The sequence below is a fragment of the Corythoichthys intestinalis genome, chromosome 22 (genome assembly GCF_030265065.1).
Source record: "Corythoichthys intestinalis isolate RoL2023-P3 chromosome 22, ASM3026506v1, whole genome shotgun sequence".
NCBI lineage: Eukaryota > Metazoa > Chordata > Actinopteri > Syngnathiformes > Syngnathidae > Corythoichthys > Corythoichthys intestinalis.
The window spans coordinates 20,413,136-20,426,177 of record NC_080416.1 but is presented as its reverse complement, the minus strand read 5'-3'; the positions used below and the strand labels follow the sequence as shown (position 1 = coordinate 20,426,177).

Genomic DNA, 13,042 nt, shown 5'->3' with positions numbered 1-13,042 from the left:
ATGTGTCAAACAAGATTTTATTGACAACTTTTTTAATCGACACTGTGAATGAGGTATTCATTTTCAAGTACCATTATGGTTGATGTTTGCAGTGGTGTCAGCGTACACTGCAAATGAAGATGATCTAATATTAGAAATGCCCAATCTGATAATACTGAGGCGCATACAGAATATATGCAATGTCGCAGAAACATTTTTTAAAATGGTTTTAATGTATTATTTTATTTAATTTTACCCTTGATTAACATGAAAGCATGGAAATTACATGTCATGGAAATTTCATTTCACCATTAAAGTGCCTATGACAGCAAAAGGCATGTTTATTTCATAATTCTCGCAGTATTATATGCTCCTGAATGGAATGGACCGCTTGGCTGTGTATGGAAGCGATTGTTTTATTTATTTAATTTTTTGAATCCCGCACCATGAAAATGAGTGACTTCCGGCTCCAGTCTTGGGTTGAGGATGAATGCGAATGTGATGTCACCCGGGTCAGCATCTCTCAATACAGCATTGCTTTTAGCATGCATATGGACTGCGGATTCAGCTGATTATGCGGATTAATTTGTGTATTTTTCACATCACGCTAGCCAAATGTGCTGCAGGTTTTTGATGCTGTACCAGGAAGAGGTGTGTGAGCCTTTTCGGGTTTAAAAAATGTCCTGTTCCCCACAGACATTGGCCAAAACAAGTCTGACAACTGTGGGACCATTGGACTTACGAGGGAGTGAGTGTTTTGTATTATGTCAAATACTGGGATCAAGGCACACGTTTTAATAAGAAGGTGGCTTGCATTTTGTGGCTGATTATCCACCAAGAAGGTCACTCGGCCGACGATCGGCGGCTTGTCGCACACCCCCCCAGTCCTCTTCGCGTGCCCGCTGAGAGAAGGCTGTAATCGGCTTATGCTCGTGAAGCCCCCCGCTCTCGACTGTGGTTTGCCATAGCGTCCAGACTTCCAGCCGCTCTGCCCTCTTCGTGTGCCCGGCAATAGACCACTATTCCCGGGTTGGGTTCGGGCAGCCACTCATTCTTCAGCTGCTTCCCTCTCAACAAGCATTCCTGCCCGCAGCAGGGGAACGACGAGCTTGCTCGCCGCCGATCGGTGAAGGCTGTCACCCTCACCGCCATGTGTGACATGAATTGGGGTAGTTTTGTGCTTTTTTTTCTAGTTTTCTAAAGGAGAAAAAGATTGGAACAGCGACTCGGCGGTCATTCTCCAGCTGCTTCCCCTTTAACGAGCACTCCTGCATGCAGCAGGGGAATGACGAGCTGTAACTTGCTCGCCGACAGTCAACCCCGCCACCGTGTGATATGATCCGGGGTAGTTTTGTGTGCTTTTTCGTTTCCGAAAGTCGTAAATAAGACTTGGAAAAGTCGCTCGGTTTGGGTTAGCATGTCAGCCAGCTGCTACGCCTCCTGCTTTGTTTACGCTCTTTCCTCCATCTCCGAAGCCGGAGCAGGGAAATGACAAAAGCCTGACTAACTCCGGTGGCATAAAATACCGTTCAGGAGGTGCAAGAAGTCAAGAGTTTTGACCATTATGGAGTAATTTTGCCCTGTCGTAGTGAATAAATGCATTTTTTAAGCACAAGACTGTTATTTGTCATGGCCATACCATTCATTTAGCAATTGGGGAAAATACTAAGATAAAAAGACTATCCTGTTAAACTAGAAACTGCAATTTCAGGAGAAATTACTTCTGGTCTTTGCCGTGTGGAGATACAGATCTTAGCCCCGCCCAGGTTGGTTTGGGGACAATTTGGGGACAATATCAGGTCACTTTCTGTTGATTTGGGGACATTTATGGGGCGTGGGCTGATCATTACAGGTCATTTGGAAACATTTGGGGGGCGTTGCCTGGTCATTTCAGGGCATTTAGGGACATTTTGGGGCGTGGTCTATTCATATCTGGTCACTTGGGAACATTTGGGGGCGTGGCTTTGTCATATCAGGTCATTTGGGAACATTTAGGGGGCGTAGCCTGATCATATAAGGTCACTTGTTAAAATATTGGAGAAGAGAGATTGAAATAGTGATGACATTTTGCTGCTCTGTTTTGTATTTTCCTGTGCCGTAATCTTACCTCTCAATGGGCAGAATTCTAAATCAGCTGAAATCGTGACCCTGTCGACGTCATCCTCCAGCTGGGGACGCTAGAGCCCTGTAATGACTGGCGTGGCTAAAAGACAGATTAAAAGACTAATTTCTCATCATCTGCACTTTGCCATATTGTTGTATATAGTCGAATTGTCTCAAAATATGATTCTAATTCACATTTTAATGCTATTTAAGATTTTTTTTATGCTGTCACAGGCACTTTAATCCATTCTAAAAGAAAATACCACAGTAAGTGAAAGTTATACATGTTTATTCTTCAAACCTTCTTATTAGTAATGTCAATTATTTCCAACTCCTGCAATGAGAAACTATGTTATGGAAAATAGAAATATTAGAAATATTCAACAAAAAATCGAAGATACAGTAGGTTTAACATGAATTTTAAGGGTGACTTGAGCTAGATATTTGCAAAGTGAAGGGAGAAATCTTGAGTTCAAAGACTCCACTAATGTGCACAGTCTACAAGTGAAGATAGTCCAGCCTGTGTGATAACACATTAATGCGATTAAAGTCCTTCTGTAGTAGCTTTGCTTAATCAAATTTGCAAGTGTTGGTGAGTGTGTGAGCTAACCTTTTATTTTAGACATTCCCCCAAAATGTCCTGCATGTTGGTTCGAATGGTACCGGACTGCAGTGGTTAGATCAAGCCAGTCTTCTGCTGGCCTGGTATGAACTGGACTTAATGCTTAGCCATGTGGGGGATCCTTGGCGCATGTCTGGCCCTAATTAATGCCCCTCACTGCAGTGTCTTGTTGGAGTTAGAGATGGAGAGAGAGGCAGTAGAGAAGGAGACCATTAAATATTGATTTTATTTGTATAAATACCCGCAGCTTTAAGCCCTGCATGACCCTTCTTGCTGGCGTAGCACCGTTCTGGCCGAAAGAAGCAGAGAAGATTGCATGGATCTCCCGCAATGCGACATTATGGTGCCCCCTCTTCCTCAATGAAGCCATTGCAAAGGCCACTTGATATCCATGTAATTTCCACCAAATATTGTCCCGGCTTGCACCACATAACAGTTATTTTCTGATGACCTATCTGCAGAATAGGTTGGTACAAGCACTCAAGGAGGCAGAGTATACTTGCTGTAGTGTTACGCGGCGGTACTTTGACATGATGACCAACAGATAGAAGAATAGAGAAGATAATTACTTTCTCTCTCCACTCTTGGCTGTCTCTTCCTCATCTTGGCTGCAGTCCAGTTTCCTCCATCAGTCATTGGCCCTTATGAACTGCAGTCATCCACGGTGTGAATTGGCATGGCACAAATTCAAGTGGATGGCAAAAATGAAAACGTGTCATCTCACAGATAGTGGATATATTAAACATTGAGTTTCAGGATCTTGTAACCCATTCAATTTTGTTTTGTTGTTTGCAGTTTCTCAGATTTCCTGCTCCTTCAAGATTCCAAGATTGTTTCATTCAGCACCTTTCCCAATGCCTTTGTTATTCGATTACTGCACAACAAGAGAAAATGTGTCATGGTTCACTGTATGCACCTTTAAAAATGACACTAATACCTTATATATTGTCATGGAACCACTTTGCTATTACTTGTGTTACCAGTGTTGAAAAGAAAAACAATCTGCGCTGACTCTTAAAATGGCATTTTCTTCCATTTTCAATGGCGTTTACAGCATAAATGTTTGCCCATGTCAGACTTATATAATATATACTGTGAAGTACAACGTTATTTGTGGGCAAGCAAAGCTGATCAGTGTCCATGCAGTGGGCTTTGTCACAGCTGACCTATATTAGATGAAAGCAGCTGGATCAGTGGCCTGCAGGGACAGCAAAAGAGTTGTGTTCTAATTATCTCTGCAGTTAGCTAGCAACACATCACTCACACTTGCACACTCACCGACTACACACACAAACTCCTGCAAATCAATGGGAACATCTGCCGCGGTCATCTTCACTTGCGTGCGCATCATGTCGCAGAAAGCGTACCAAAGCTCGTCCAATTTTGCGCAGGATTCCGATCTTGCCAGAACACTTCATGTTTGAGTCTCCTCTACACAAAATACCTGTAACCTCAAGGCGATCTCTCAGAATTCATTTGCAATGTTATAGGAGTCATTTTTTAAGCCAGATGTAGTGTGTATATGACCCATGTTGCCATAGATACGCAAGCCCTCATCTAAAGTGAGCATGCCAGGCATAACTAGAAGCAGCAAGATGAGGGGGTAAAAGCCAACTCATGCAATCCACTTATACAAATAGGTAGCAACAACATACGGCGGAAAACACTCAGGTGACTTGAAGTTCCGCTCTGAGACCCCCAATTTGGCCAAATTTCAAAATTGTCCGATATGCATGTGTGATACATCATTGGAAAGCTTCAAATCTCAATTTTCTGGGGGAAGAAAAATTTTGAACAGGAGGGCATTTAAAAAAAAAAAAAATTTAAACAGCAGAACCCTAACTGGAGGTGAGAGCACGCGAGAGAAGAATTACAGACGCCATGACTTTAACGAATTATTATCGCGTACCGTATTTTTCAGACTACAAGTCGCACCTGAATATAAGTCGCACCGGCCATAAAATGCCCAACAAAGAGAAAAAAAATCATATACAAGTCGCATTTTTGGGGGAAATTTACTTGATCAAATCCAACACATAGACAGATATGCCATCTTGAAAGGCAAGTTATTTAATATAAAAATACCATACAGAACAACATGTTAAATAAATGTACAGTATACAGTTCATGAACAACGAAATGCGAATATACTGTCCTCACCAGGACGCTACGGCTTGGGACTGGCTATAGAGCGAGCTAAACTCCAAAATGACGATGCTGGATGTCCGTATAATTTGCTGAATCAGTTTCATCCTCGATACCAAACAGATCGCATCAACGTAAATGAATGATAATTATGTGCTTTTACAGCAATAACACACATGGTTAGCATGCGTTCGCTAGCATTAGCACATCGTTCAAACAACCACACAACTGGCTGTCAGTGTCCGATCGCGGGTGGAAAACACCCAACAACAAAAGAAAAGATGATACACACAGGCATTGCCTCTGTAGAGATATTTTACAAGCATAAACAATGAATGTAGGTTCGCAACCGTGTTTCTCTCTCACTAACTCGCCCACTCACTCAAAGCTGCGTCTTCCTCTGGCGTGTGAATGCTCTTCTTCGAGTAAACAAGTGCGAGTGCGCCCCCACTTGGGCGTGAAAGCGCCACAAACTAAAAGCATGCATTTCAATATAAAAAAGTCAATAATATAATTGAACACACATTGCCAAAGGCAGAACGCAAACGTGGCTGTAGCTATTGAGTTATTCAGATGCTATAGCATAGAGAACATGCTAACAAGTTTACCAAACCTTCAGTGTCACTCCAAAACATTAAAATAACATGTGAAATGATATCATAATGTGTTAATAATTTCACACATAAGTCGCTCCTGAGTATAAATCGCACCCCCAGCCAAACTATGAAAAAAACTACGACTTATAGTCCGAAAAATACGGTAGTTACCTTGTTTCGATCCAAAAACTCCATGTAGCATGTATCACTGAGTGTCTAGACACAGATGTGAATGCCCACAGCCGGATTTTGGGGGGATTTTATGGGTGAAACATGGTAATATAACAAGGGTCGCGATGCAGAAATCGCAGACATCAAAGAGTGGTCGAGATGTTCTTTTTCCTATATTTACCCTTATAAACTTTTTTTTTTTTTTTTTAATATTTCTTTGTTCGGATCGATTATTTATCATCTAACATATTGAGGAAAATCAGAAAGTAACACAAAAAAAAAAATACAATTAAGCGATAGCAGATATCTGTGACTTTTTTACAGACACCAATTTTTTCATTCTGACATAATTTGTTTAAAAGTTTGAAATATGCGAGTGAATAATTTTTTTAAGTCTTTTTTTTTTTTATAAACGAAATATTGGACATCGAATAATGATTCTAAGCTGAAAATGACAGACATTTTGAATAATAAATATTATTACTTACTTTCTTTTTATGGCTAGGTTGAAACAAAAGTGGTTGCCAGGGTAAAAGGGACAAATTAAAAATAGTTTGGGGGCTTAATGGGCCATGAATCTGCTATGGCAGCATATAGACATATTGTTCTATCAAACACAACAGTTCTTTTGGTTTAAAATGCAGCAGTTTATTTTATAGAGGGTTACAAGAGCAGAAACTGCTTTTTCAGTCTTGTCTGTGTTTTCCGCCATATCACAAAAGTACACCCTTCACTTCTTTGAGTAGTCATATTGAAATTCCATCAACCACTATGAGAGAATGTAAGCAATAACATGAAATACACGCACCTGCACCCCATTTACGCCTGAGTTCTTGTAACACTAATTAGTCACATGACACCGAGGAGTGAAAATGGGTAATTGGGCCTAATGTGGACATTTACGCTCAGGGGTGTATGCACTTTTGTTGCCCGCAGTTTTATGTCATGTTGTAGGGGCAGTCAGTTCACTTTGCTATTCAAGTTTTACACTGATTACGGTACATTGTAACAAATTGGCATACCTTTAGTGTTAAAGATATAATAAAACATTTACAAAAATGTGAGGGGTGCACTCGCTTTTGAAAGACATTGTAGGTAATGCTATGAAACTGTAATGAGCTTAGCAGCTAGTGCTGTTTTTGTCAACGATGACTATAACCAAAGATGCACTGATACCAGTATTGGCAGGGGGGGGCCGATCCGGCCCAAAATGGTGGTATCGGTATCAGCGAGTACTAACAAAGAGGGCGCCGATACCATTTACCAGTCCAGTATTATAACACTTGACCGCAGCCTTTCTTTCTCCTGACACTCACTACACTCTCGGTTATGTGATGACACGTGTTAACTTTGCATACCATGGCCTGCTCCAGACCAATGACAACGGGCCAATAGCCGCTTTTAACCAGTGCCGGGGCAGCTTTTTCATATGTAGGAAAAACAAACGACGAGTGGCAAATGTCTATTTTAACAACTTTAACCGTTGATTCACAACATTAAATGACTTCCACACATAGCAAAGGTTACTATCTAGTTATCACAATATCCGCAATACCCCTGTGTCTAGTTAACTTTAGGGTAAAGAATTGGGCCATGGCCAATTGTCCCCAAAAAACCCTTTAAACTTCACATTGTGTGACTTTTTTTTTTTTTTTTTTTTTGAGAAAAAAAAAACATGAAAATTATCACCAGTTACTTTGCCAAGTAACTAATTACTCTTACATTGAGGTAACTGAGTTACTAACGCGATTACTTTTTGGGAGAAGTATTTTTTAACTGTAATTACTTACTTTTTTAAAGTAAGATTAACAACACTGATTTTTACAGACGAAAACATTGAGTAAACGTCGATTAAAACTAAACAAAAACTCAACAAAAACTAGACGAAGACATACATTTTGAAATGACTAAAATATGACTTAAGACTAATAGGTCTTATCATCCAAAAGACGAAAACTAAGACGAAAATTAAAAGGGCCGTCAAAAACTACACTCTAAACAGCATTGAGCAATCACCTACAAAATGTGTGTTTTTTCCTTAGTCACTTTAATCTAATTCTAGTTTTTACAAACCCAGAAAGTAACTAAATACAGCATGCACTCGGAGTGGGAACATCTTCGTACCTCACGATACGATACGATTTGCGATACAAAGCTCACGATAACGATGATCTGACGATTGGCGATACAACGCTTATCGATACATTGGTCAGGAAATCATTCTAGGATATTCTACAAATAATTAATAAACAGAAAAACAAGCTTCTGCTGTGAATTGAAATGAGTTTATCACTAGTAGACGTCCAATCCGTTTGAAGTAGGAGGGTGGCATTGAATGTACATTCGTTCATTCGCTGCCACCCTGCCACTTTAAATGGGTTGAATGTCTATGGACATCAGTGGCAGCCAATGCCAGGCAATGAGGTAATTTTGGGCCATTTACGGTCATTTACCTGTTGATTTTCAGTAACTTCCTGTTGATTTTGGAGTATTTTATGGGTCACTTCCTGTTTATTTTGAGTTAAAGGACAGGAAGTGACCTGGGAATCACCCAAATGAATAGGCAGTGACTCAAACTCAACAGGAAATGACCTTGAAAAGCTCTAAAATGAACAGCAAGTGACCTGTTAATGCCCCGAAAATCGGACCGAATGACTGTGAACGCGCTTGAATGAACGAACGTTCCCAGTCTAAATTGATTGGGCTTCGAGCAGTTTTTTTTTTTAAACATTGACACCTTTATAAAACGATATATCGATTCTTGACAGGAGCATATCGATAACCTTTTGGGATACAAACTATCACGATATTTTGTCGCACCCCTAGCATGCACACAATTAGCTCTTGCACTCGCACGCCGCCATCACTGCAACAAGCACAACCCCTCAGTTTTCTCTTCCCCTCCCATCGCTAATGTTGTCTTCTAATACCTGCCCATACCCACACTCTTGGCACATCATTTTCTCTGATCATCCCTCCTTTTTATTACTACTGGGTAGGAGCACAGCAGCTGTAGCCAAGCAGTCAGGGGATGGGAGGTCCATACAACTGTACTGTACATTTTCAGGCATCGCGAGGGACTCATTTACAGGTCAGACTACATGGGGAGGTGTGCATTTACCATCACAGAAAGAGAGATGCTCTGTAAGCACATATGAGCTTAAGTGCAACTTCCCTGATGCGTCTTCTCTTTCTCTTTCTTTAAAACAGAGGGACTATGAGTGAAGAATAATACTGGCTGTTTCTTCTCCCAAAAACATGGAACAACATTTCCCGATGAGATTGTGGTAAGTAGCCTATATGCACATGCACGTAGGCACTCAAGTGTCATTCCCGCAGCTCATCGTCACCTAGCACATATAAATCCCACTTCTGCCTGGCATGCCCTTGAAATTCATACCCTGGAGGAGTGTGCGAGTGAGCCCGCTGGGACCTCTCAAGGATTAATCCGCAGTCGGTGAAGTAGCTCTAAGGAAGTGCACGTCACTCACTCTTCAGCTTTTAGCATCTTAGGTGTGAAACAGAGTTGTTGTCCTCTGCCGCGTTCTTGTTTTGAAACATACATTGGTTTATGCAGGTCAGCATTCACGTAAGTGTTACTCTTCCCTTCGGGGCTGCAAGACTGATGGCTTCACATTGTGGACACTTGAACGACCACAGTGGATGGGGAAAAAAGAGAACATGTCTGACAAGTTAAAGTTGGCACGGTAGTAAATTGAAAAAATAGCAGGCGGGGCCAACTGGCCCGAGGTTGTACCGCTATTCTTAGCCATAGTCTCCTCCTTTTTTACTCACGTTCCCCCTCCAGACAAAACCTTCTTGTGACGTCAGAACATGTAAATCTGGGGCCTGAAAGCACACTGGATCCATCAGCTCAAGTATAATTTAAATTTGTTGAATTGTGCTCACTACCCATAGGCAGAGTTTGACTTTTGGGGCGTGGGGGCACAACTTGTTGATGACCCCAAAACGCAGTGACAATCAGCATTTTTTGCTTCCCATCATTCTTGAGGGGAATTCTAAATTAGGCTGCTCAGGCAATACTTTTCACCAAGATGGTCAACGAATATTGAATATGGTACGCCGGTGTCGTGCCAATGTAGTTACCCAAGTCAAAAATTGTATCCCCTAGGCAGAGCCATATGGAGGTAGATTTGATTATTTTACAATCAAAAAAAGTTGCTTCAATAAAAGTAAAAAAATTTACTTCAATCAAAAAATATATTTTCAATAAAAAAATGTGTTTATATGCAAAAATAGATTTGAAACAAAAAAAAGCACGTGAAAGCTTTTTTTCTTTATTTATTTTTTTTGATTGGAGTCAAGTTTTTTTTTTTGTTTTTTTCTTTTTTGAAGTAACTTTTTTGATTGAAGTATTGTTGATTTGTGTTTGCGCCACATTTCGGCTTGGACATTTTTGTCTTTATTTTTCAATCAAATAATAAGTTGCTTCAAAAAATATATTTTCAAAATGAAAACTTACTTCAATCAAAAAAAAAAAAATTCAATCATAGAAAACGTTTTTGAATACGAAAAAATATTTGAGATTGAAAAATTTGCATTTGAACACTTAATTTTTCATTGAAAAAGTTTTCTTTGATTGAAGCAATCCTTTTTGTGTTTTGGCCATTTCATGGGTAGGACATTTGTGTCTAAATCATTCAGTCCCAAAAAAGTTGCTTCAATCAAAAAAAATATTTTTAATCAAAGAAAAAAAAATCATTTGAAAAATAAAAAAAATTTTTTTTTTTTTTTTTAAATCATATGCAAAGCAAATTACCCTCTAAGGTGCTAGTCACATGATCTTTTCGAAAGATAATTTTGACCGTTATAAAAAAACTTTTTTTGTACATTTCATTCATTTTTGTTGCAGTTTAATTGCTTTACAACTTAGGAAAGTCAATTTCATGGAATGATACTTTTTGCCCCCCCTCCCCCTTAAAATCCGCTTATGTCACTACCGGGTAACATTTTACAATAGGGGTCCCTTAATTAACATTAGTTAATGCAATTTTAGATCTGACATTGATTAATATATCGATTAACATGAGTTAATGCATTAAGTTAATGCATTAGTTAATGTATTTTAAGAAAATAACTAATTTTTAAGTAACATTACAATAATTAATATAATCCCTTATTTAACATTTAGTAATATATTATTAACATTAGTTAATGCATTAGTTAATGCATAACCAGACAGTAACTAATAGTTTGGTAAAATTAAAAATATATATAGGCCTATATGGGGTTAAGGTTTGTTAACTTAAGCATTTATAATTTCTTAGTTAAGGGACACATGTGTTACACTTTACAATAAGAGTCCAAAAAGCATTCAGTAATGTTTAATAAAGTTTAAGGGGGGAATTTAAGAAGTTTAAGGGGGGAACTGAAGCATTTATAATTTCTTAGTTAAAGGACACATGTACTACACTTTACAACATGGGTCCAAAAAACATTCAGTAATGGTTAATTAAGGTTAAGTAATACTTATGAGGAACATTCACGTGTGATAATACCATACTTAAGATTATGTTATAATATATAATATATATAATACATTACTTAACATTAATTCACATATACATTAGTGCATTGATAAATAGTTATTAATGTATACTCGTACTAGTAAGTGATTATGTTATTTTAAAATGAGAAACATTGCTCTGTGAGTCCTTGGGTGCTGCTAACCTAACCTTAAGTATGGTAATATTTCAAGTTAACGTACCTCATAAGTATAACTTAACCTCAATTAACCATTACTGAAGGCTTTTTGGACCCTTATTGTAAAGTGTAGCACATGTGTCCCTTAACTAAGAAATTATAAATGCTAAAGTTCCCCCCTTAACCTATCCTCAAAGAAGTAAAGAATATACTTTTGTGATATGTTGTTGCAACCTATTTGTGTAAGCGGATTCCATTGAGTTGGCTTTTCCCTACTCATCTTGCTGCTTCTAGTTATGCCTGGCATGCTCGCTTTAAATGAGAGCTTGCGTATCTATGGCAACATGGGTCATATACACACTACATCTGGCCTAAAAAATGACTACTATAACATTCCCAATGAATTCTGAGAGATCGCCTTGAGGTTACAGGTATTTTGTGTAGAGGAGAATCAAACATTCAGTGTTCAGGTAAGATTGGAATCCTGAACACACAAAATCAGAATTGTACATTAAGACCTGCGGTATGAACTTAGCCTAGGTTACCCTAAAAGTAATTTCTTTGATAATAATTAGCAAAGTACATACCTGTCAACCCGAGGCAGTTGGCAATCTTACAAATAGTGACGTATGCCCTTACAAATTGGTAACTAATCTTACAACGTTGTATATAGCGTGCAATATGAAACAAAAATAAAACTCAATTTTTAAAATAATATGAATTTATTGGTAATATTGTAACATAGAACCTGGTGCAATCAGAGAACAATCAATATCTTCATCTACATCATGATTACTAAAATTTAACAATGACTTTTGTTATAATTGTATGTATAATTGTATTTTTGGCCATTTCTATCACGTCTTGATAGCTGCACTTCATGGCACTTCAACTCGCAATTCAGTTTGACTTGAAGGTAGTTCGTTAGTGTGTCCAATTATAAATTAAAAAGGTCAACTGATAAAATTAACTTACCGATGCAATCTTTGAGTCAGGGAACATTTCTTTTGCTAATTCTGAGAAGTGATTAGCAATAGTTGTAGGCAAATTGTGTTTGCAACAAATTGGCAGAATAAAATCTCCGCTTTCGTGACTTTTCATTCTGCAGACTTCATCTTTATGACCAGTGTTGTTAATCTTACTTTTAAAAAGTAAGTATTTACAAAGTACTTCTCCCAAAAAGTAATTGAGTTAGTAACTCAGTTACCTGAAGGTGAGAGTAGTTACTTGGCGAAGTAACTGGTGTTACCTTTCATGTTTTTTTCATTAAAAAAAAAAAAAAACATAGTAACCTTTGCAATGTTTAAAAATCGTTTAATGTTGTGAAACAACTGTTAAAGTTGTTAAAATTGCTACTGTTTTTGCATTAGTTCCCTTCTGTCTACTTTTGACATGTTAAGGTTTTAAAACTGTTTCATCATATAAACATAGATTCAAGTCAAGATTTTGCCAATTTAGGAGTATTTTAGATAAAAGTTACTTAATTTTGCCAGGAAGGTTCACTGCATCAGAGCCTTTCTGAGAGGTCTACTGCTTCAAAATGGTGGTTGTTTATCACGTTTGATACAATGTCACAACAAACATTCTTCTTTGTCCGTGTCTCTGACTTTTCTCGGGTCATTCACCCAACGTAGTAACGCATCGTAACGCACATTGTCTCATTGCCGAAGCGGTGATAAAATCCGAACAGAGAGCAAAACGTAATGCACGAAAAACGTACAAATTTTGAACGTACGACGTACAACTTTAAAAATCAGTGCTC

General features: G+C 38.5%; 1 protein-coding gene across 4 annotated transcripts in view; it reads left to right on the top strand.

Annotated features, from left to right (window-relative positions):
* dlgap3 (discs, large (Drosophila) homolog-associated protein 3) overlaps positions 1-13,042 on the top strand; it is a 181,582-nt gene that overhangs the window by 82,566 nt on the left and 85,974 nt on the right. For all 4 annotated transcript variants that reach the window (XM_057828434.1, XM_057828430.1, XM_057828433.1 and 1 more), the window contains exon 2: positions 8,827-8,903. The gene's annotated coding sequence lies outside the window, so the exon portion shown is untranslated. The remainder of the gene's footprint in view (positions 1-8,826; positions 8,904-13,042) is intronic.